The sequence below is a fragment of the Phyllobates terribilis genome, unplaced genomic scaffold, assembly GCF_046119375.1.
Source record: "Phyllobates terribilis strain yellow unplaced genomic scaffold, ASM4611937v1 Scaffold_27__1_contigs__length_16484149, whole genome shotgun sequence".
Classification (NCBI taxonomy): Eukaryota; Metazoa; Chordata; class Amphibia; order Anura; family Dendrobatidae; genus Phyllobates; species Phyllobates terribilis.
The window spans coordinates 13,576,826-13,600,923 of record NW_027362787.1 but is presented as its reverse complement, the minus strand read 5'-3'; the positions used below and the strand labels follow the sequence as shown (position 1 = coordinate 13,600,923).

Sequence of the window (24,098 nt, the reverse complement as noted above, 5' to 3'; positions counted from 1 at the left end):
GGAGATCCCACACTCCTGGACACAGTATACGTCCGCATCCAAGTTGCTCAAGTAGTCCAAAATTGCCACTCTTCTCGACTCAGATTTAATCAGCCGAACATTTAGCGACAAGATGCTGAGAGCAACTTGGGCACCCATCTATTAATTTGATGTGGCAGGTCACGACAACATGCCCACCTGTACATCATCCTAACCCTTCTGGGGGTAGGACGCTGGACGTGCAGATATCGTAGTTTGTGCCTTCCCCCAAAAAAGATACATCTTGGGGATCGGATGCAGTAGGGTACACCCGGGCTGGACTCACACTGCAGTCACTTAAAGGGGAAAAGGATGGCTCAGTTTTCTTCTTTTTCTTCACTGAAGCGCCTCCATCTTCATCTGAACTATAATCCCGCCGCTGGGGGTCAAAGTCCCCCTGACCTCCCTCCTCCTCAAGGTCAGAAACGACATCGCTCCAGGCCACATGCGGTGTTCTGGTCAGATCAGACTCCTCTTCCCCCTGCAATGTAACCATCATGTCTGGAATTTCAGCCTCCAGATCCTCCACCGGGGCCACTTCCATGCCTATACGATCATCAGTTATCGTCTCAGACTCACTGACATCTGAAGCCACAGACGCGGCCCTCTGCACCGGTGGCTCAGGTGCCAGCTCCATATTTCCTCTTACATTCACACGAACCAGTTCTGGAAAAGCAACCCGAGCCTCCTCCTCATCCAGGAAAGCCAGAGTAGATATCGGAGCAGTCGGAGTTGGAGCAGTCGGAGTTGTAGCTGTGGGTGCAGGAGATTCATTTCTTCTCTTTCCCCTTCCCGCTGCCCCCGCATATGAACCAGGATGGAATATACAGTCTCTGAAGGCATGCCCCTTCTCTCCGCAGAGGTTACAGACTATTTCATTTTTGCAATTATTGGAAGAATGACCCACCTCATTGCACTTCCTGCAAATAATCTGTCTGATGTCGCATGCTTCCTGAGTATGGCCATACCTCCTACAATGACGACAAAACCTGGGCGCATTGGGGAAGAACAGGTAACCCTGCTCACTCCCAATGGAAAAATTTGATGGAGGATAATGTATACCCCCTGGTTCATCAGGACTTTCCCGGAACTTGACCATGAAACGATATTTACCGGTCCATAGTTCCTCCTCATTCATGACTTTTACTGCCACCTTGGTAATATAGCAGTGCCTATTTAGAAAGGCATAAATCAAAGCCAAGTCCACATGTGGGTTGTACATGAAAACAGTCAGAGGTACCTCTTTGGAGCAATACAAGATGACAAAAGTCAGCCCATCCAAATATTGATTGTCCAGATTCTTTTTCAAACAATCATAGAAATTGTTGCAAACAGCCATAGAAGTAAATACAAGATTATACTTGCTTTTGAATTGCTGGAGGCACAAGATTTCTTCCTTCTTCACTTCAAGGAGTCCAAACAAAATCTCCTTCACCACGAAGCTGAGGGTAAAGATTCCTTCTTTGCCTTCTTCCACATCAATCTGGATTCCAAACTTCACTCGAGCCTCACCGGGCCCAGCGTATCGAATGCGTCCCATTATCGCTAGTCGTGTCTACTGGCCAACTCCTTATAGCAGCAAGTGGCTTAAGCCATAAAATGGCGATGCCACAGGGCCAAGAGTTAACGCACAGACAGCCAAATGACTAGACCCATTACACATCTGAGCCAAAAGGCCGAGAAGCGATAACCAGAATTGGTTTCAAACTACGGAGCCACCCAAGGATCCTGAAAAGTCCATTTGTGGAGATGAGCTCCTGGACTCCCGTTAAGAAGACATGTTGTCAACCTCTAGATCCCTTACATGCCTGCACTTTTCGGCTTGCTGCTGCTGCAATCCACGCGTTTTAGATCTGCATAACTCCACCTCTTTAAACACAGCACCTTCACCCCCTGCTGTTCCCACCCGCTTCAACACCGTTGGAAGGGAGGAGAACCAATTAAGGCGGGGGGTGGGGTGGAACGAGCAGCTGTCTACCCTTAGCAGGAGGGCTCCTGATTACATACCTCTCCTGCTGCTGCTGCTGCTGGCTGTCCAGCAGCAGACTGAAGGTGGCTGCTGCTGTGCACAGGTATATAAAGGCTCAGAGCCTATTATGACACGCGCAGCCAGCGTTCCATTGCCACATTCCATCTACTGCAGGCAGGATACCTGGCTGGCTGAATGTCGCTGAGAAGCTCACAGAGACCGCCATAAGCAACAGTTTAACAGAATGCCACAGACTAATCAACCAAACTTTTTGGGTTGGGTTCTCTTTTATAGGCTGCAGGCATTAAATGAAAGAAGTCAGTGTTCCAGCAGAAGGAGACAACGTTTCAGAAAAGGCATTGTAGCAAACCAAAAAAGAAATTTTAAGCGCAGCAGAGTAACCAGCGCACATACCTGTTAGCTCAGGTGAGTTTAAAAGGCTGCTGTTGATAACAAGGGCATTTGCTAAATAGATGGTGTGTGTGCAACAATATACTGAAAGGTCAATTATATTGTGCAGCTTATCTCACCACCTGTAGTTATTTAGGTGAAAGCTCCAAAATGCTTGCCTAATATGTCTGTTTATCAAAAAGGAAGTAAAAAGGGAGAGCTAGAAAGATAGCATTGCATCACATTACATGGCAATGCAATGCACAGTTGCTGAAGTTGAAAAAAAATGAGCTTGTAATCTGGCTTCTGCAACTTTGAACATGAAAAATCCAATGAGGAGAAGAAAAGCAAAGCCAAAGAGTCCATCCCAAAATCCGACAAACAAGCAAAATGAACAAAAAACATTGAATTCAATTCTTTCTGATTTTAGAAACTGCATTAAAGAAGGGGTGCACCGGTCCTGGAGATACTGCAATACCAGGTCAATGCGTGGAGTGGACAGAGCAAGCTCTTTTTCCATCTCCCTGTTCTAAAAATCCATTTAATATATGGTCCCCAGATAGGGGATGTATCAGATATTAAACTGATAAGAACAGATACTACACTTGATCTTAGCCAAAAGGCCGAGAAGCGATAACCAGAATTGGTTTCAAACTACGGAGCCACCCAAGGATCCTGAAAAGTCCATTTGTGGAGATGAGCTCCTGGACTCCCGTTAAGAAGACATGTTGTCAACCTCTAGATCCCTTACATGCCTGCACTTTTCGGCTTGCTGCTGCTGCAATCCACGCGTTTTAGATCTGCATAACTCCACCTCTTTAAACACAGCACCTTCACCCCCTGCTGTTCCCACCCGCCTCAACACCGTTGGAAGGGAGGAGAACCAATTAAGGCGGGGGGTGGGGTGGAACGAGCAGCTGTCTACCCTTAGCAGGAGGGCTCCTGATTACATACCTCTCCTGCTGCTGCTGCTGCTGGCTGTCCAGCAGCAGACTGAAGGTGGCTGCTGCTGTGCACAGGTATATAAAGGCTCAGAGCCTATTATGACACGCGCAGCCAGCGTTCCATTGCCACATTCCATCTACTGCAGGCAGGATACCTGGCTGGCTGAATGTCGCTGAGAAGCTCACAGAGACCGCCATAAGCAACAGTTTAACAGAATGCCACAGACTAATCAACCAAACTTTTTGGGTTGGGTTCTCTTTTATAGTCTGCAGGCATTAAATGAAAGAAGTCAGTGTTCCAGCAGAAGGAGACAACGTTTCAGAAAAGGCATTGTAGCAAACCAAAAAAGAAATTTTAAGCGCAGCAGAGTAACCAGCGCACATACCTGTTAGCTCAGGTGAGTTTAAAAGGCTGCTGTTGATAACAAGGGCATTTGCTAAATAGATGGTGTGTGTGCAACAATATACTGAAAGGTCAATTATATTGTGCAGCTTATCTCACCACCTGTAGTTATTTAGGTGAAAGCTCCAAAATGCTTGCCTAATATGTCTGTTTATCCAAAAGGAAGTAAAAAGGGAGAGCTAGAAAGATAGCATTGCATCACATTACATGGCAATGCAATGCACAGTTGCTGAAGTTGAACCAAAATGAGCTTGTAATCTGGCTTCTGCAACTTTGAACATGAAAAATCCAATGAGGAGAAGAAAAGCAAAGCCAAAGAGTCCATCCCAAAATCCGACAAACAAGCAAAATGAACAAAAAACATTGAATTCAATTCTTTCTGATTTTAGAAACTGCATTAAAGAAGGGGTGCACCGGTCCTGGAGATACTGCAATACCAGGTCAATGCGTGGAGTGGACAGAGCAAGCTCTTTTTCCATCTCCCTGTTCTAAAAATCCATTTAATATATGGTCCCCAGATAGGGGACGTATCAGATATTAAACTGATAAGAACAGATTTTTTGATTTTTTGATTGAAGCTGCATCCAAGGCACTGAAAAATGTGACCGAAGTCACACCAAAACAGCGCACGAGGCGAGGATTCATGTGGACCCTTCCCGGAGGAGAGGGTCCCAAATAAACCATCCCCATCCCTCCGAGCCAGAAGGCCACAGCGAGGGTCAGGGATCTCCGATGCTCTCCCTAGCCGAAGCCGGAGAAGAGCCGTTTTCGTGCTCCCAGCTTCCATCTAGGCTGCCACCCTAGTGGAGCTGGAGTCTGTGTTGGTTTCTCAGCCCAAAGCTGACCGGACCTCCGACCGGGTTTATAAAAATTCCCCTTCCTAGCCCGGAGGCCAGGAATAGGGGGGGTTGCTCAGAAAGTATGATTGGCAAAGGTGCGGCGTGCTACGAAGCCAAGTCTTTCTGGGGTTCCCAGTCCCAGTAAGCTTGGACTCCCACCAGGGCGCCTACTCCTGGGGCACATTGCTCCAAAGCCCTCACACTTACCCAGCCTAGTGACTTCGATCCTGGAGGGCCATGTTTTCCATCAGATAACTCTATGAGCCACCTGGCGTACTAACAAGTGCACCAAACCAGTGTGTAATATGCATCAATTTACTAGGGCAGCCCAAGGACAAAACTGCCTTTTCAAAAGATACTACACTTGATCTTAGCCAAAAGGCCGAGAAGCGATTGATCTTAGCCAAAAGGCCGAGAAGCGATAACCAGAATTGGTTTCAAACTACGGAGCCACCCAAGGATCCTGAAAAGTCCATTTGTGGAGATGAGCTCCTGGACTCCCGTTAAGAAGACATGTTGTCAACCTCTAGATCCCTTACATGCCTGCACTTTTCGGCTTGCTGCTGCTGCAATCCACGCGTTTTAGATCTGCATAACTCCACCTCTTTAAACACAGCACCTTCACCCCCTGCTGTTCCCACCCGCCTCAACACCGTTGGAAGGGAGGAGAACCAATTAAGGCGGGGGGTGGGGTGGAACGAGCAGCTGTCTACCCTTAGCAGGAGGGCTCCTGATTACATACCTCTCCTGCTGCTGCTGCTGCTGGCTGTCCAGCAGCAGACTGAAGGTGGCTGCTGCTGTGCACAGGTATATAAAGGCTCAGAGCCTATTATGACACGCGCAGCCAGCGTTCCATTGCCACATTCCATCTACTGCAGGCAGGATACCTGGCTGGCTGAATGTCGCTGAGAAGCTCACAGAGACCGCCATAAGCAACAGTTTAACAGAATGCCACAGACTAATCAACCAAACTTTTTGGGTTGGGTTCTCTTTTATAGTCTGCAGGCATTAAATGAAAGAAGTCAGTGTTCCAGCAGAAGGAGACAACGTTTCAGAAAAGGCATTGTAGCAAACCAAAAAAGAAATTTTAAGCGCAGCAGAGTAACCAGCGCACATACCTGTTAGCTCAGGTGAGTTTAAAAGGCTGCTGTTGATAACAAGGGCATTTGCTAAATAGATGGTGTGTGTGCAACAATATACTGAAAGGTCAATTATATTGTGCAGCTTATCTCACCACCTGTAGTTATTTAGGTGAAAGCTCCAAAATGCTTGCCTAATATGTCTGTTTATCCAAAAGGAAGTAAAAAGGGAGAGCTAGAAAGATAGCATTGCATCACATTACATGGCAATGCAATGCACAGTTGCTGAAGTTGAACCAAAATGAGCTTGTAATCTGGCTTCTGCAACTTTGAACATGAAAAATCCAATGAGGAGAAGAAAAGCAAAGCCAAAGAGTCCATCCCAAAATCCGACAAACAAGCAAAATGAACAAAAAACATTGAATTCAATTCTTTCTGATTTTAGAAACTGCATTAAAGAAGGGGTGCATCGGTCCTGGAGATACTGCAATACCAGGTCAATGCGTGGAGTGGACAGAGCAAGCTCTTTTTCCATCTCCCTGTTCTAAAAATTCATTTAATATATGGTCCCCAGATAGGGGACGTATCAGATATTAAACTGATAAGAACAGATTTTTTTTGATTGAAGCTGCATCCAAGGCACTGAAAAATGTGACCGAAGTCACACCAAAACAGCGCACGAGGCGAGGATTCATGTGGACCCTTCCTGGAGGAGAGGGTCCCCAATAAACCATCCCCATCCCTCCGAGCCAGAAGGCCACAGCGAGGGTCAGGGATCTCCGATGCTCTCCCTAGCCGAAGCCGGAGAAGAGCCGTTTTCGTGCTCCCAGCTTCCATCTAGGCTGCCACCCTAGTGGAGCTGGAGCCTGTGTTGGTTTCTCAGCCCAAAGCTGACCGGACCTCCGACCGGGTTTATAAAAATTCCCCTTCCTAGCCCGGAGGCCAGGAATAGGGGGGGTTGCTCAGAAAGTATGATTGGCAAAGGTGCGGCGTGCTACGAAGCCAAGTCTTTCTGGGGTTTACTACACTTGATCTTAGCCAAAAGGCCGAGAAGCGATAACCAGAATTGGTTTCAAACTACGGAGCCACCCAAGGATCCTGAAAAGTCCATTTGTGGAGATGAGCTCCTGGACTCCCGTTAAGAAGACATGTTGTCAACCTCTAGATCCCTTACATGCCTGCACTTTTCGGCTTGCTGCTGCTGCAATCCACGCGTTTTAGATCTGCATAACTCCACCTCTTTAAACACAGCACCTTCACCCCCTGCTGTTCCCACCCGCCTCAACAACGTTGGAAGGGAGGAGAACCAATTAAGGCGGGGGGTGGGGTGGAACGAGCAGCTGTCTACCCTTAGCAGGAGGGCTCCTGATTACATACCTCTCCTGCTGCTGCTGCTGCTGGCTGTCCAGCAGCAGACTGAAGGTGGCTGCTGCTGTGCACAGGTATATAAAGGCTCAGAGCCTATTATGACACGCGCAGCCAGCGTTCCATTGCCACATTCCATCTACTGCAGGCAGGATACCTGGCTGGCTGAATGTCGCTGAGAAGCTCACAGAGACCGCCATAAGCAACAGTTTAACAGAATGCCACAGACTAATCAACCAAACTTTTTGGGTTGGGTTCTCTTTTATAGTCTGCAGGCATTAAATGAAAGAAGTCAGTGTTCCAGCAGAAGGAGACAACGTTTCAGAAAAGGCATTGTAGCAAACCAAAAAAGAAATTTTAAGCGCAGCAGAGTAACCAGCGCACATACCTGTTAGCTCAGGTGAGTTTAAAAGGCTGCTGTTGATAACAAGGGCATTTGCTAAATGAATGGTGTGTGTGCAACAATATACTGAAAGGTCAATTATATTGTGCAGCTTATCTCACCACCTGTAGTTATTTAGGTGAAAGCTCCAAAATGCTTGCCTAATATGTCTGTTTATCCAAAAGGAAGTAAAAAGGGAGAGCTAGAAAGATAGCATTGCATCACATTACATGGCAATGCAATGCACAGTTGCTGAAGTTGAACCAAAATGAGCTTGTAATCTGGCTTCTGCAACTTTGAACATGAAAAATCCAATGAGGAGAAGAAAAGCAAAGCCAAAGAGTCCATCCCAAAATCCGACAAACAAGCAAAATGAACAAAAAACATTGAATTCAATTCTTTCTGATTTTAGAAACTGCATTAAAGAAGGGGTGCACCGGTCCTGGAGATACTGCAATACCAGGTCAATGCGTGGAGTGGACAGAGCAAGCTCTTTTTCCATCTCCCTGTTCTAAAAATCCATTTAATATATGGTCCCCAGATAGGGGACGTATCAGATATTAAACTGATAAGAACAGATTTTTTTGATTGAATATATCTTTTATTAGCACAAAAAATAAGTTAACAGACAGTGTACAGTGCCGCAGCCCAGTACACACAGAATTCTACATCATATTTACATAGCATGAGGATACGACGCACTAACTAGACACATCACACCCCTATGCTACACAAAACACTCAATCTGAAAGAAAAAGCATGTCAATCAATACAGTACGACGAACCGTGATAAGGGATGGGGATTGGGAAAAAGGGGATGGGGAGGGGAAAATCACAGGCCCGAAGCTTTATTGAAAGACAAGACACATAAGGGGAGAGGGGGAGGAGGGGTTTAGTCCTCGTCCTCGTCCTCCGGACCGTCCATGATGGAATAGTCTCTGAGCAGGCTGTGGATCAGCCTGCGGCAGTCCTGGATGGACATCCTCTCCCTCCTCAAGATGAGCCGGTTCCTGGCGACCCAAAGGGCATCCTTGAAGCAGTTCATAAGGCGCCAAGCCTCCTGGATGGCTCCGACGGTATGAACCCCAGGGAAGAGTCCGTAAAGCACAGAATGGTGCGATAGGCTCGCCCTGGGGACAGAGTTCCTCAGGTCGTCCTCAAGTGCAGTCAATAGGCGCTGTGCAAATCCGCAGTCCCAAAAAGTGTGCAAAGATGTTTCCTCCACGAAGGGGCACCTTGGGCAGTACCGGGTCTTGCACAGGTTCCGGGCATGCATGAATGACCGGACGGGCAGTCCGCCCTGAATCGCCATCCACGACAAGTCCTTGTGCCCGTTGGTCAGCCTGTCAGACGACACATTTGTCCACACAGTCTCCAGCGTGTCCTGGTGAAGTCCTGTGATGTTCTCCACGTCATCCTTGGCTCTGATTAGCTTGTGGATAGTTTTGGGCTTCCACAAGTCGGGCTTGAGTCCCTCCAGTTGATGCTCCCCCACAAATCGAACGACGTCTCCGTAGAACCATGGCGTCGTCCAGTTGTAGGGGAAGGAGCTGTCCCACTTGTCCCAGCCGAGTCGCCTCCAAAGAGGAAGCAGGAAGAAGCGAGACATGGACCTGCCCGCGGAGCCATTCTTGACTTGCAAAGTCCGGCGGACACAATCACACACAAAAGAGGATCGCAGGAGGGTGGGGATATCTGGAACGCCCTTCCCACCCTTGCGAGGCTCCTTGTACATGACGGCCCGCCTGACTCTGTCCATCTTGGATCCCCAGACAAAGTGAAACACTGTCCTGGTAATGGCCCTGCACACAGTGACGTGTGGGGGCCAGGCCTGCGCCGTGTACTGCAAGACGGGCAGGACCTCATTACGCAGGACGAGTGCCTTACCCTCACAAGTGAGGTGTCTGAGGCTCCAGAGTCCGATCCGTTGCTTCACCTTGGCCAAGCGTTCTTGCCAGGACTTGAGGGCCGCTCCTTCCTTCCCGAACCAGACTCCCAGCACCTTGAGGAAATCCGGTTGAATGTTGAAGGGGAAGGGGGCGGAGGAGGCCGGCTGCCAATCCCCGAAGAGCATGGCTTCCGACTTCCTGCAGTTGACTTTGGCCCCTGAAGCCCGGCCGAACCTCTCACACGTCTGGACGAGGGCGTCGACTGAACCACGATCAGCGCAGAAGACGGTGACGTCGTCCATGTAGAGCGAGCACTTGACCTCGTGTCGTCCCGGACCCGGTGCGGTGATCCCTCTGATCTCTCCATTCTGCCGGATAGCCTCTGCGAAGAGTTCTATAACACAAACAAAAAGAAGAGGTGATAGAGGTCAGCCTTGTCTGACCCCAGAGAGGACAGGGAAGGGGTCAGTCTTCCAGCCGTTCACCAACACCGAGCTGTGGATATCAAAATACATCAGACGGACATACGAACAAAACATGTTACCCAAACCTAACTGGTGCAGAGCTCGGCCCATGAACTCGTGGGAAACCCGGTCGAAGGCCTTCTCCTGATCCAAGGAGACCAGGGCCGCGTGTGCGCGGCGGACCTTGATGTACTCGACCGTGTCCCGCACGAGAGCGAGGCTGTCTGCGATGCGACGTCCAGGGATGCCGCAGGTCTGGTCCGGGTGGATGATCCGTCCGATGACCGTCTTAAGTCGTGTCGCCATCGTCTTGGCCAGGATCTTGTAGTCCACGTTGAGCAGAGTGATGGGACGCCAATTCCTCAGGTCGCACCTCTCTCCCTTCCGCTTATACAGGATCGTGACCATTCCTTCCCTCAAAGATGGAGGCATTCTACCCTCCACCACCATCTCCTCGTACAGGTCCAACAGGTCCGGACAGATGAGGTCTCCCAGCGCTACATAGAGCTCCGCTGGAAGACCATCACTGCCCGGGGTCCTGCCGGTCCTAAAGGATTTAGCGGCAGAGAGCAATTCGCCCACCATCAGAGGTTTGTCCAAGGCTGCCGTGCCTGCAGGATCAAGATGGTTAGTGATACCTGACAGGAACTTATCAGCAGCGTCGGGGTCGGTAGTCTTGTGGGAGTAGAGTTCGCTGTAGAAGTCGCTGACGACCCTCATCACGTCCTCCTTCCCACGTCGCATGTTTCCGCTCTCGTCTCGCAGCTCGTTCAGGGGCGTGTGACCGGCATGAAGTTTCCTGAAAAAGAATGAGTTACATTTCTCACCCTTCTCCAGATTCTCCACTTTGGAACGGAAGATGATTCGCTTGGACTCCTCCTCAAAGTGCCTTTTCAGGCTCTTCTTGGTCTCCTCCAGCTCCTCCCTCACGTCCCAGCCGCAGTGAAGAAGGTCCTGCAGCGACCGCAGCTCGCGCTGCAGCCCTCTGAAGTCCCTTCTCTTCTCACACTCCTGTTGTCGACCCTTGGCCTGAAAGAAACAGCGAAACTCAAGTTTAACATATTCCCACCAATCAGAGACTGTTTGGAAGCTACCCTTGTAGGACTGCCACATTGCGTAGGCTGCTCTCAGCTCCTCCACGACTTCATCCTGAGCCAGCAGAGCACAATTCAGCTTCCAGGAGCCGGGGCCGGACGGAAAACCGTCGCCGAGGACACCTTGTAAGTGAATGGCTCTGTGGTCGGAGAAGAAGCAGGAGACCATCGAGTGCCTACTCTGCCTGACTGCCCGAGAGGTGAACACAAAGTCAATCCTGGAGCGGAGTGAGCCATCGGGTCGGCTCCACGAATAGTTCGTGGAGCCTCTCCCCATGGAGCCCACCACGTCCTGAAGAGAGGCCTCGGTTACCATCTCGATGAGCAGCTTGGACGTGATGTCCAACTTGGCAGATGTGCCAGAACTACGACCGTCCTCCTCGATGGGGCAGTTGAAATCCCCGGCCATCACTAAGGTCCTGGTGGTGGCAAGCTGAAGCCGCAGGGTCTGGAAAAGCTCCAAACGCTCATTCTTCAGTGGGGACGCATACACGTTGATGAACCTGACAGGTTCTCCCGCCCAGTTGCCATCTACAACAAGAGCCCTGCCGCAGATGAGCTCCTGGACGGACTCAAGCGTGAATGCGCCCCCCCTGATCAGAATTGCGACCCCCGCAGACTTGCAGTCACCCCCACCGGACCAGTAGGATGGACCGTGGGACCACTCCCTGGCCAGATGTTTGAAGGACCTAGAGGAGGGAAGGGAACATTCCTGCAACATATAAACATCACACAACTGGGAAGTAAGGAAGGCATAAATAGTCTGACGTCTGAACTTGTCCTTGATGCTGCTGACATTAATGGAAAATAAGTTAATATTAGCCATCATGTAGGGAAAAAAGAAAAAGTTAGCGCAGGCAATACACCTTAGTTACCACTCCGGTCGGGTGGTCCCTCGTCGGTGTTGGCTGCTGGTGACGGGATCACCAGCAGGCCCTCTTCCTCCATCTGGTCAAGCAGCGCGGCCTCAATCTCGGCGACCACCAGTTCCTCCTCTTCTGGCTCGGCCACCAGGGTCTCAACCATGTGCTCCATCTCTTCTGGCTCAGGGAGGGTATCCTCCTTTTCGCCTACGAAATCCAGAATCTTCTTTTTGGAGGATTCAGTAGCAGGGCTGTCCTCCACCTTCCTCTTTCCCCGGGTTGGAACTGGGGAGACAAGAAGGGGAAAATCCTCCTCGGAATAGATAGCGGCGGGTGGAGGAAAGGTTAATTCCACCGCTACCATGGTCTGGGGAGGGAGAGTGGCTGCCGGGGCAGGGGAAAGGACACCTGCTGAGGAGTAGGGGAAGGAGGAAGAGGAAGTGGAATCCTCAGCAGGGGTGGCCAGGGTGGGGGGGGGATTGGACGGGGGTGGCAGGGGGAGGGATCGAGAGAGGGGTGACAGAACTCTTACCCTCCTTTGACTTTTTCTTCTGCTTCGGAGCTGCTGGGACCGTCGCTGGGGCTTTGGCCACCGACTCCTTGACCGCTTTGGCCTTGGTCGTCTCGGCCTTGGCCGCTGGGGCCTTGGTCGTCGCGTCCTTGACCTTCACAGGCCTGGTCGTCGGGGCCTTGTCCTCCGTAGCTGGGGTCGTCGCAACCACCGATGCCCAGGATCTCTCACGCCTGGGGCAATCCTTGTACAGATGAGCCGCCAGCCCACACAGGTTGCAGGACGTCTTCTTCGGGCAGTCCTTCGAGCTGTGTCCCGTCACTCGACAAATCCTGCAGGCATCCTCCTTGCAGTCCTTCATCTCGTGGCCGTTCTTGCCGCATCTCCTGCAGTTCCGCGGCATGTCCGGGTAATAGATGAGGCCGTAGGAGTTGCCCAGGGAGAATGTCGGGGGCAGGTGCCGAAGTCCGTCTGAGTACGCCAGGTCCCTGTGAAGTCTAACGGTCACCGACCACTTACCTGTCCAGAAGCCGAGTCCATTCAGGATGTGAGAGGGTTCCTTCACAACCAAACAGAAGCGTCTCAGGAAGGTACAGATGTCTTGGCCTGGGGTGTGCGGGTTGCGCATGGAGACCGTGATCCTCCTTTCATCCCTCTGGATAGGGCAGCTACCTGTAAAGGCAGAGAAAGAATTATCCGGTCCTTTTGCGCTTACCATTTCCCAGAACCTCCTGCAGGTGTTCACAGTGGCGAAGGTGACGAAGAAGATCCCCGTCAAGAAGGTCTGGATGCTGAGGGTGTCCGACCTGGAGAAGCCTCGATCCAGCAGCATCTTCTGGCAGAACACGTCCGAGGACATGTCCGGCACCCTCCCATCCACTTCCTTCAGCTTCAGGGCCACCGTCTGCCGCATCCATGGCTCCAGGGCTGGAGCTTCGTGGCGGGGCTTCTGGGGTCCCTTCTGCTGGCCAGTCGTGGAGGCAGAGTCCTTGGGGTCAGAATCGGCTCCTGGCTGGGCCCTCCTGGCTGTCCCCAGCTCCAGGCTCTTCTTTTCGGCCTTCCTCGCAGCGCTTGCCATGGCTTTCCTCCTGCAGTTACTTCTTGGAGCTGGATCTGGAACTCTTCCCGGAATGGGTGGAGCTATGCAGATTCTTCTCCCGTCGTGTTCTGGACAAATTCCCCGAAAGGTCTTTGTCTCGATGATTTTCTTCCTCGAAGATTCCACAGGACAGCCCGATTCTTCTCCGAGTCTTCGTCTTCTTCTGGATTCTTTAGAGCTTCTTCCTCCCACCGATATCCGCCTTCGTTCTCTGATGTCAGCTGGGCTCCGAAGCTCTTCTCCTTCCGAGTTCGATCGCTCTCGTCAAGTGTAGATCGTAGCTCTTGTGTTCTTAAAAGAACAGATACTACACTTGATCTTAGCCAAAAGGCCGAGAAGCGATAACCAGAATTGGTTTCAAACTACGGAGCCACCCAAGGATCCTGAAAAGTCCATTTGTGGAGATGAGCTCCTGGACTCCCGTTAAGAAGACATGTTGTCAACCTCTAGATCCCTTACATGCCTGCACTTTTCGGCTTGCTGCTGCTGCAATCCACGCGTTTTAGATCTGCATAACTCCACCTCTTTAAACACAGCACCTTCACCCCCTGCTGTTCCCACCCGCCTCAACACCGTTGGAAGGGAGGAGAACCAATTAAGGCGGGGGGTGGGGTGGAACGAGCAGCTGTCTACCCTTAGCAGGAGGGCTCCTGATTACATACCTCTCCTGCTGCTGCTGCTGGCTGTCCAGCAGCAGACTGAAGGTGGCTGCTGCTGTGCACAGGTATATAAAGGCTCAGAGCCTATTATGACACGCGCAGCCAGCGTTCCATTGCCACATTCCATCTACTGCAGGCAGGATACCTGGCTGGCTGAATGTCGCTGAGAAGCTCACAGAGACCGCCATAAGCAACAGTTTAACAGAATGCCACAGACTAATCAACCAAACTTTTTGGGTTGGGTTCTCTTTTATAGTCTGCAGGCATTAAATGAAAGAAGTCAGTGTTCCAGCAGAAGGAGACAACGTTTCAGAAAAGGCATTGTAGCAAACCAAAAAAGAAATTTTAAGCGCAGCAGAGTAACCAGCGCACATACCTGTTAGCTCAGGTGAGTTTAAAATGCTGCTGTTGATAACAAGGGCATTTGCTAAATAGATGGTGTGTGTGCAACAATATACTGAAAGGTCAATTATATTGTGCAGCTTATCTCACCACCTGTAGTTATTTAGGTGAAAGCTCCAAAATGCTTGCCTAATATGTCTGTTTATCCAAAAGGAAGTAAAAAGGGAGAGCTAGAAAGATAGCATTGCATCACATTACATGGCAATGCAATGCACAGTTGCTGAAGTTGAACCAAAATGAGCTTGTAATCTGGCTTCTGCAACTTTGAACATGAAAAATCCAATGAGGAGAAGAAAAGCAAAGCCAAAGAGTCCATCCCAAAATCCGACAAACAAGCAAAATGAACAAAAAACATTGAATTCAATTCTTTCTGATTTTAGAAACTGCATTAAAGAAGGGGTGCACCGGTCCTGGAGATACTGCAATACCAGGTCAATGCGTGGAGTGGACAGAGCAAGCTCTTTTTCCATCTCCCTGTTCTAAAAATCCATTTAATATATGGTCCCCAGATAGGGGACGTATCAGATATTAAACTGATAAGAACAGATTTTTTATTTTTTTTTTTCGAAAGCCCGAATTCGTGTACAAAACCCGAGTGCGCTTAAAAAAGTGACAAGTGCCACAAAAAAAGTGCACTAGGATGCTGGTCTTCTTGAAACCCTCTCCAAAAGGAGAAGAGTCCCCCAAAGCATTCCCCGTCCCTCCGAGGCAGAAGGCCACAGCGAGGAACAGGGACAAATAGCCACCTCCAGCCGGAGCCAGAGGCGACCCAATCTTACCCCCAGCACCTGCCCGAGTTCTCACCCGAGCAAGGCACTGGGAGCCAAAGACTGTGCTCCCCTCCCGGAAGAGGGGAGCCAACAACGCTCTCCTCCAGAAAGAGGAGAGCCAGGGGGGTTCAGGGGGGAGCGGAACCTGATGGCCACACACTCCCCCCCTAGACCTGCCAAGAGAGGAACCCGTAAGGGAACCGCATCCCGACAAAATCCTAGTAAGGACGTGGACACACGTGAAAAAGTGGACACACAGTGACAAAAAAATTAAATAAATAGTGAAGGTTTCACAGTATAATACTGCCCGGACCTTCGACCGGGAATTGAAAAATTCCCCATCCTAAGGCCAGAAGGCCCGGAATAAGGGTGTGTGTGAAGAAAGAAATATTGAAGTGCTAGTGCAAATGTGCCATAAACTCAAGTGGGGTTCCCAATCCCAGTGAGTTGAGGCACCCCAGGGTCACCACTCCTGGGGCACTTCACACTTCGGGCTTTCGATCTTCCCCGGCCCAATGGCGTCGATCCTGGGGGGCCATGCTTTCCACCAGATGACTATATTAGCCACCTGGCGTACTAACAAGCGCCTAAACCCCAGTGTGCATAATGTATCAATCTACTAGGGCGGCCAACATCCAAAACCGCCTTTTCGAAAGATACTACACTTGATCTTAGCCAAAAGGCCGAGAAGCGATAACCAGAATTGGTTTCAAACTACGGAGCCACCCAAGGATCCTGAAAAGTCCATTTGTGGAGATGAGCTCCTGGACTCCCGTTAAGAAGACATGTTGTCAACCTCTAGATCCCTTACATGCCTGCACTTTTCGGCTTGCTGCTGCTGCAATCCACGCGTTTTAGATCTGCATAACTCCACCTCTTTAAACACAGCACCTTCACCCCCTGCTGTTCCCACCCGCCTCAACACCGTTGGAAGGGAGGAGAACCAATTAAGGCGGGGGGTGGGGTGGAACGAGCAGCTGTCTACCCTTAGCAGGAGGGCTCCTGATTACATACCTCTCCTGCTGCTGCTGCTGCTGGCTGTCCAGCAGCAGACTGAAGGTGGCTGCTGCTGTGCACAGGTATATAAAGGCTCAGAGCCTATTATGACACGCGCAGCCAGCGTTCCATTGCCACATTCCATCTACTGCAGGCAGGATACCTGGCTGGCTGAATGTCGCTGAGAAGCTCACAGAGACCGCCATAAGCAACAGTTTAACAGAATGCCACAGACTAATCAACCAAACTTTTTGGGTTGGGTTCTCTTTTATAGTCTGCAGGCATTAAATGAAAGAAGTCAGTGTTCCAGCAGAAGGAGACAACGTTTCAGAAAAGGCATTGTAGCAAACCAAAAAAGAAATTTTAAGCGCAGCAGAGTAACCAGCGCACATACCTGTTAGCTCAGGTGAGTTTAAAAGGCTGCTGTTGATAACAAGGGCATTTGCTAAATAGATGGTGTGTGTGCAACAATATACTGAAAGGTCAATTATATTGTGCAGCTTATCTCACCACCTGTAGTTATTTAGGTGAAAGCTCCAAAATGCTTGCCTAATATGTCTGTTTATCCAAAAGGAAGTAAAAAGGGAGAGCTAGAAAGATAGCATTGCATCACATTACATGGCAATGCAATGCACAGTTGCTGAAGTTGAACCAAAATGAGCTTGTAATCTGGCTTCTGCAACTTTGAACATGAAAAATCCAATGAGGAGAAGAAAAGCAAAGCCAAAGAGTCCATCCCAAAATCCGACAAACAAGCAAAATGAACAAAAAACATTGAATTCAATTCTTTCTGATTTTAGAAACTGCATTAAAGAAGGGGTGCACCGGTCCTGGAGATACTGCAATACCAGGTCAATGCGTGGAGTGGACAGAGCAAGCTCTTTTTCCATCTCCCTGTTCTAAAAATCCATTTAATATATGGTCCCCAGATAGGGGACGCATCAGATATTAAACTGATAAGAACAGATACTACACTTGATCTTAGCCAAAAGGCCGAGAAGCGATAACCAGAATTGGTTTCAAACTACGGAGCCACCCAAGGATCCTGAAAAGTCCATTTGTGGAGATGAGCTCCTGGACTCCCGTTAAGAAGACATGTTGTCAACCTCTAGATCCCTTACATGCCTGCACTTTTCGGCTTGCTGCTGCTGCAATCCACGCGTTTTAGATCTGCATAACTCCACCTCTTTAAACACAGCACCTTCACCCCCTGCTGTTCCCACCCGCCTCAACACCGTTGGAAGGGAGGAGAACCAATTAAGGCGGGGGGTGGGGTGGAACGAGCAGCTGTCTACCCTTAGCAGGAGGGCTCCTGATTACATACCTCTCCTGCTGCTGCTGCTGGCTGTCCAGCAGCAGACTGAAGGTGGCTGCTGCTGTGCACAGGTATATAAAGGCTCAGAGCCTATTATGACACGCGCAGCCAGCGTTCCATTGCCACATTCCATCTACTGCAGGCAGGATACCTGGCTGGCTGAATGTCGCTGAGAAGCTCACAGAGACCGCCATAAGCAACAGTTTAACAGAATGCCACAGACTAATCAACCAAACTTTTTGGGTTGGGTTCTCTTTTATAGTCTGCAGGCATTAAATGAAAGAAGTCAGTGTTCCAGCAGAAGGAGACAACGTTTCAGAAAAGGCATTGTAGCAAACCAAAAAAGACATTTTAAGCGCAGCAGAGTAACCAGCGCACATACCTGTTAGCTCAGGTGAGTTTAAAAGGCTGCTGTTGATAACAAGGGCATTTGCTAAATAGATGGTGTGTGTGCAACAATATACTGAAAGGTCAATTATATTGTGCAGCTTATCTCACCACCTGTAGTTATTTAGGTGAAAGCTCCAAAATGCTTGCCTAATATGTCTGTTTATCCAAAAGGAAGTAAAAAGGGAGAGCTAGAAAGATAGCATTGCATCACATTACATGGCAATGCAATGCACAGTTGCTGAAGTTGAACCAAAATGAGCTTGTAATCTGGCTTCTGCAACTTTGAACATGAAAAATCCAATGAGGAGAAGAAAAGCAAAGCCAAAGAGTCCATCCCAAAATCCGACAAACAAGCAAAATGAACAAAAAACATTGAATTCAATTCTTTCTGATTTTAGAAACTGCATTAAAGAAGGGGTGCACCGGTCCTGGAGATACTGCAATACCAGGTCAATGCGTGGAGTGGACAGAGCAAGCTCTTTTTCCATCTCCCTGTTCTAAAAATCCATTTAATATATGGTCCCCAGATAGGGGACGTATCAGATATTAAACTGATAAGAACAGATACTACACTTGATCTTAGCCAAAAGGCCGAGAAGCAATAACCAGAATTGGTTTCAAACTACGGAGCCACCCAAGGATCCTGAAAAGTCCATTTGTGGAGATGAGCTCCTGGACTCCCGTTAAGAAGACATGTTGTCAACCTCTAGATCCCTTACATGCCTGCACTTTTCGGCTTGCTGCTGCTGCAATCCACGCGTTTTAGATCTGCATAACTCCACCTCTTTAAACACAGCACCTTCACCCCCTGCTGTTCCCACCCGCCTCAACACCGTTGGAAGAGAGGAGAACCAATTAAGGCGGGGGGTGGGGTGGAACGAGCAGCTGTCTACCCTTAGCAGGAGGGCTCCTGATTACATACCTCTCCTGCTGCTGCTGCTGCTGGCTGTCCAGCAGCAGACTGAAGGTGGCTGCTGCTGTGCACAGGTATATAAAGGCTCAGAGCCTATTATGACACGCGCAGCCAGCGTTCCATTGCCACATTCCATCTACTGCAGGCAGGATACCTGGCTGGCTGAATGTCGCTGAGAAGCTCACAGAGACCGCCATAAGCAACAGTTTAACAGAATGCCACAGACTAATCAACCAAACTTTTTGGGTTGGGTTCTCTTTTATAGTCTGCAGGCATTAAATGAAAGAAGTCAGTGTTCCAGCAGAAGGAGACAACGTTTCAGAAAAGGCATTGTAGCAAACCAAAAAAGACATTTTAAGCGCAGCAGAGTAACCAGCGCACATACCTGTTAGCTCAGGTGAGTTTAAAAGGCTGCTGTTGATAACAAGGGCATTTGCTAAATAGATGGTGTGTGTGCAACAATATACTGAAAGGTCAATTATATTGTGCAGCTTATCTCACCACCTGTAGTTATTTAGGTGAAAGCTCCAAAATGCTTGCCTAATATGTCTGTTTATCCAAAAGGAAGTAAAAAGGGAGAGCTAGAAAGATAGCATTGCATCACATTACATGGCAATGCAATGCACAGTTGCTGAAGTTGAACCAAAATGAGCTTGTAATCTGGCTTCTGCAACTTTGAACATGAAAAATCCAATGAGGAGAAGAAAAGCAAAGCCAAAGAGTCCATCCCAAAATCCGACAAACAAGCAAAATGAACAAAAAACATTGAATTCAATTCTTTCTGATTTTAGAAACTGCATTAAAGAAGGGGTGCACCGGTCCTGGAGATACTGCAATACCAGGTCAATGCGTGGAGTGGACAGAGCAAGCTCTTTTTCCATCTCCCTGTTCTAAAAATCCATTTAATATATGGTCCCCAGATAGGGGACGTATCAGATATTAAACTGATAAGAACAGATACTACACTTGATCTTAGCCAAAAGGCCGAGAAGCGATAACCAGAATTGGTTTCAAACTACGGAGCCACCCAAGGATCCTGAAAAGTCCATTTGTGGAGATGAGCTCCTGGACTCCCGTTAAGAAGACATGTTGTCAACCTCTAGATCCCTTACATGCCTGCACTTTTCGGCTTGCTGCTGCTGCAATCCACGCGTTTTAGATCTGCATAACTCCACCTCTTTAAACACAGCACCTTCACCCCCTGCTGTTCCCACCCGCCTCAACACCGTTGGAAGAGAGGAGAACCAATTAAGGCGGGGGGTGGGGTGGAACGAGCAGCTGTCTACCCTTAGCAGGAGGGCTCCTGATTACATACCTCTCCTGCTGCTGCTGCTGCTGGCTGTCCAGCAGCAGACTGAAGGTGGCTGCTGCTGTGCACAGGTATATAAAGGCTCAGAGCCTATTATGACACGCGCAGCCAGCGTTCCATTGCCACATTCCATCTACTGCAGGCAGGATACCTGGCTGGCTGAATGTCGCTGAGAAGCTCACAGAGACCGCCATAAGCAACAGTTTAACAGAATGCCACAGACTAATCAACCAAACTTTTTGGGTTGGGTTCTCTTTTATAGTCTGCAGGCATTAAATGAAAGAAGTCAGTGTTCCAGCAGAAGGAGACAACGTTTCAGAAAAGGCATTGTAGCAAACCAAAAAAGAAATTTTAAGCGCAGCAGAGTAACCAGCGCACATACCTGTTAGCTCAGGTGAGTTTAAAAGGCTGCTGTTGATAACAAGGGCATTTGCTAAATAGATGGTGTGTGTGCAACAATATACTGAAAGGTCAATTATATTGTGCAGCTTATCTCACCACCTGTAGTTATTTAGGTGAAAGCTCCAAAATGCTTGCCTAATATGTCTGTTTATCCAAAAGGAAGTAAAAAGGGAGAGCTAGAAAGATAGCATTGCATCACATTACATGGCAATGCAATGCACAGTTGCTGAAGTTGAACCAAAATGAGCTTGTAATCTGGCTTCTGCAACTTTGAACATGAAAAATCCAATGAGGAGAAGAAAAGCAAAGCCAAAGAGTCCATCCCAAAATCCGACAAACAAGCAAAATGAACAAAAAACATTGAATTCAATTCTTTCTGATTTTAGAAACTGCATTAAAGAAGGGGTGCACCGGTCCTGGAGATACTGCAATACCAGGTCAATGCGTGGAGTGGACAGAGCAAGCTCTTTTTCCATCTCCCTGTTCTAAAAATCCATTTAATATATGGTCCCCAGATAGGGGACGTATCAGATATTAAACTGATAAGAACAGATACTACACTTGATCTTAGCCAAAAGGCCGAGAAGCGATAACCAGAATTGGTTTCAAACTACGGAGCCACCCAAGGATCCTGAAAAGTCCATTTGTGGAGATGAGCTCCTGGACTCCCGTTAAGAAGACATGTTGTCAACCTCTAGATCCCTTACATGCCTGCACTTTTCGGCTTGCTGCTGCTGCAATCCACGCGTTTTAGATCTGCATAACTCCACCTCTTTAAACACAGCACCTTCACCCCCTGCTGTTCCCACCCGCCTCAACACCGTTGGAAGGGAGGAGAACCAATTAAGGCGGGGGGTGGGGTGGAACGAGCAGCTGTCTACCCTTAGCAGGAGGGCTCCTGATTACATACCTCTCCTGCTGCTGCTGCTGCTGGCTGTCCAGCAGCAGACTGAAGGTGGCTGCTGCTGTGCACAGGTATATAAAGGCTCAGAGCCTATTATGACACGCGCAGCCAGCGTTCCATTGCCACATTCCATCTACTGCAGGCAGGATACCTGGCTGGCTGAATGTCGCTGAGAAGCTCACAGAGACCGCCATAAGCAACAGTTTAACAGAATGCCACAGACTAATCAACCAAACTTTTTGGGTTGGGTTCTCTTTTATAGTCTGCAGGCATTAAATGAAAGAAGTCAGTGTTCCAGCAGAAGGAGACAACGTTTCAGAAAAGGCATTGTAGCAAACCAAAAAAGAAATTTTAAGCGCAGCAGAGTAACCAGCGCACATACCTGTTAGCTCAGGTGAGTTTAAAAGGCTGCTGTTGATAACAAGGGCATTTGCTAAATAGATGGTGTGTGTGCAACAATATACTGAAAGGTCAATTATATTGTGCAGCTTATCTCACCACCTGTAGTTATTTAGGTGAAAGCTCCAAAATGCTTGCCTAATATGTCTGTTTATCCAAAAGGAAGTAAAAAGGGAGAGCTAGAAAGATAGCATTGCATCACATTACATGGCAATGCAATGCACAGTTGCTGAAGTTGAACCAAAATGAGCTTGTAATCTGGCTTCTGCAACTTTGAACATGAAAAATCCAATGAGGAGAAGAAAAGCAAAGCCAAAGAGTCCATCCCAAAATCCGACAAACAAGCAAAATGAACAAAAAACATTGAATTCAATTCTTTCTGATTTTAGAAACTGCATTAAAGAAGGGGTGCACCGGTCCTGGAGATACTGCAATACCAGGTCAATGCGTGGAGTGGACAGAGCAAGCTCTTTTTCCATCTCCTTGTTCTAAAAATCCATTTAATATATGGTCCCCAGATAGGGGACGTATCAGATATTAAACTGATAAGAACAGATTTTTTTTTTTTTTTTTTTTTATACCATTCAGTAAAATTTTTCAAGCAACAATCAATAGTATAAAAACTCATACTACGTTGCCCAGTCTTACATCATAATGGTACTTTCTTTATTTCATATTTATAACTTTATACTGAAACAGTTGTAATACCTTTTGAATGGACAAAAAAACTATAAAACATACCATTATCATAAAAAAAGACAGATCACAACACTTAAACAAGGACTTACTGGTACTTTACCAGTGACCTCCATTTTTTGACTTTCCAAAAACCTTCTGAATCAGAGCCACCACCGCCACGGCTGTCCCATAAATAAACTATGTATAACCTTGACAAAACCATCCTAACACAAATATTAACTGAGATTATTTTCCTTTTAAATAAACACAAATTCCTAACGTCCCACAGACTTTCTATTACACATGCCATTATCAACCACAACAATCTCTCTTTCACCCGGCTACTTGCACCCATCCCAAACATTACCACTCTCCAATTTATAAAATTCACGCCCGCTAGTTCCTTGCATAAACCACCCACTCCCTTCCAAACACTCTGAGCATAATCACAATTCCAAACCAAATGCATAACAGTTTCACTCGCCCCACATCCATCCCTCGGACATACCTCTGTTCTAATCAGATCCCTCCTCTTCTGTACCTCTCTCACAGGCAAAATCTCATGCAAACTCATCCATACGATATCACGCTGCCTATTCGATATTCCTTTTATACTCAGGTTCCTCCATACACACAACGCTTCACTCGATCTCAAGCCCCTAATGTTACATTCAAACTCTCTAACACGCATCCTTCTCCTTACATTCCTTATCACTTTGAAATCACCCATAGGAACATCCAACAAATCATGCTTGACAACAAATTTTTCAACAAACTCATACCACACTGGACATTTAAACGAAACAGGCACTCTTGCATCCCTTCTCATCCATTTCAACCCAAACAACATCCATCCAGCCATATATTTAATCATAAAAGCCGTCTTGTTATCCCTACCTAACAGAACAACCACTGTTTTAATATAATTTAAACCAAGACAAAATTCAAAATTTGGGAAATCCATTCCCCCATGTTCACGTAACTTACACAAATATTCCCTTTTAAGTTTTTCCATCTTACTTCCCAAATAAAACGTAAAAATTAGCTTCTCAATCCGCCTAAAACCCCTATAAGGGGCTGGAAAAACCACTGACACAAAAAGTAACATAGGAAGAATCACTGACTTAATAATAAGGACTTTGCCTGACAATGTCAAGTCCCGCAACCTCCAAAAATTTAACTTCTGTTCAATCCTCTTACCGCATTCATCCCAACTCTCATTCCCTTTCAGATCTTTGTTAAACCACACCCCCAAAACCTTAATAGCACCTTCTTCACATATCACACCATCCATCCTAACACTCGAATCCCCGAAACACTTAAAGCTACACTTCCCCCAATTCACCCTAAAACCAGATGCACCACAAAAGAAATCTAAAAGCAACCTTGCTCGATTCATAGCAGCCATATTATCACTCACCACAACAACATCGTCCATATACCCCATTACCTTTACAGTCTTTCCACCACTCCCTGGGATCAGAAGACCATTCATCACTTTCTCTTTCCGAATCATGCACAACAGGGGCTCAATCACACTTATAAACAGGACAGGGGACAACGGACACCCCTGCCTGACCCCTGATTTTATGCACACCTTCTCACTCAAACATCCATTCACTAACACTTCACTCACCACACCATCATACAAA

At 48.0% G+C, this 24,098-nt stretch overlaps 11 non-coding genes and 3 pseudogenes across 11 annotated transcripts; all 14 read right to left on the bottom strand.

Moving 5' to 3' along the window:
• Positions 1 to 2,821: 2,821 nt before the first annotated feature.
• LOC141177469 (U2 spliceosomal RNA) lies at positions 2,822 to 3,012 on the bottom strand. Its single transcript, XR_012254060.1, has one exon. It is a non-coding gene; the product is annotated as a U2 spliceosomal RNA (small nuclear RNA).
• A 1,115-nt stretch (positions 3,013 to 4,127) lies between these two features.
• LOC141177736 (U2 spliceosomal RNA) lies at positions 4,128 to 4,327 on the bottom strand. The gene has a single exon (XR_012254302.1). It is a non-coding gene; the product is annotated as a U2 spliceosomal RNA (small nuclear RNA).
• Positions 4,328 to 4,841: 514 nt separating this feature from the next.
• On the bottom strand, positions 4,842 to 4,957 carry LOC141178080 (U2 spliceosomal RNA; annotated as a pseudogene).
• Positions 4,958 to 6,101: 1,144 nt separating this feature from the next.
• LOC141177677 (U2 spliceosomal RNA) lies at positions 6,102 to 6,285 on the bottom strand. Its single transcript, XR_012254250.1, has one exon. It is a non-coding gene; the product is annotated as a U2 spliceosomal RNA (small nuclear RNA).
• A 226-nt stretch (positions 6,286 to 6,511) lies between these two features.
• On the bottom strand, positions 6,512 to 6,700 carry LOC141178182 (U2 spliceosomal RNA). The gene has a single exon (XR_012254492.1). It is a non-coding gene; the product is annotated as a U2 spliceosomal RNA (small nuclear RNA).
• A 1,115-nt stretch (positions 6,701 to 7,815) lies between these two features.
• Positions 7,816 to 8,009, bottom strand: LOC141177712 (U2 spliceosomal RNA). Its single transcript, XR_012254281.1, has one exon. It is a non-coding gene; the product is annotated as a U2 spliceosomal RNA (small nuclear RNA).
• Positions 8,010 to 13,574: 5,565 nt separating this feature from the next.
• LOC141178038 (U2 spliceosomal RNA) lies at positions 13,575 to 13,652 on the bottom strand (annotated as a pseudogene).
• A 1,112-nt stretch (positions 13,653 to 14,764) lies between these two features.
• LOC141177823 (U2 spliceosomal RNA) lies at positions 14,765 to 14,947 on the bottom strand. The gene has a single exon (XR_012254367.1). It is a non-coding gene; the product is annotated as a U2 spliceosomal RNA (small nuclear RNA).
• A 796-nt stretch (positions 14,948 to 15,743) lies between these two features.
• LOC141178163 (U2 spliceosomal RNA) lies at positions 15,744 to 15,835 on the bottom strand (annotated as a pseudogene).
• Positions 15,836 to 16,950: 1,115 nt separating this feature from the next.
• LOC141177491 (U2 spliceosomal RNA) lies at positions 16,951 to 17,141 on the bottom strand. The gene has a single exon (XR_012254080.1). It is a non-coding gene; the product is annotated as a U2 spliceosomal RNA (small nuclear RNA).
• Positions 17,142 to 18,253: 1,112 nt separating this feature from the next.
• On the bottom strand, positions 18,254 to 18,444 carry LOC141177344 (U2 spliceosomal RNA). The gene has a single exon (XR_012253947.1). It is a non-coding gene; the product is annotated as a U2 spliceosomal RNA (small nuclear RNA).
• A 1,115-nt stretch (positions 18,445 to 19,559) lies between these two features.
• On the bottom strand, positions 19,560 to 19,750 carry LOC141177126 (U2 spliceosomal RNA). Its single transcript, XR_012253750.1, has one exon. It is a non-coding gene; the product is annotated as a U2 spliceosomal RNA (small nuclear RNA).
• Positions 19,751 to 20,865: 1,115 nt separating this feature from the next.
• Positions 20,866 to 21,056, bottom strand: LOC141177124 (U2 spliceosomal RNA). Its single transcript, XR_012253749.1, has one exon. It is a non-coding gene; the product is annotated as a U2 spliceosomal RNA (small nuclear RNA).
• A 1,115-nt stretch (positions 21,057 to 22,171) lies between these two features.
• Positions 22,172 to 22,366, bottom strand: LOC141177827 (U2 spliceosomal RNA). The gene has a single exon (XR_012254370.1). It is a non-coding gene; the product is annotated as a U2 spliceosomal RNA (small nuclear RNA).
• Positions 22,367 to 24,098: the final 1,732 nt, after the last annotated feature.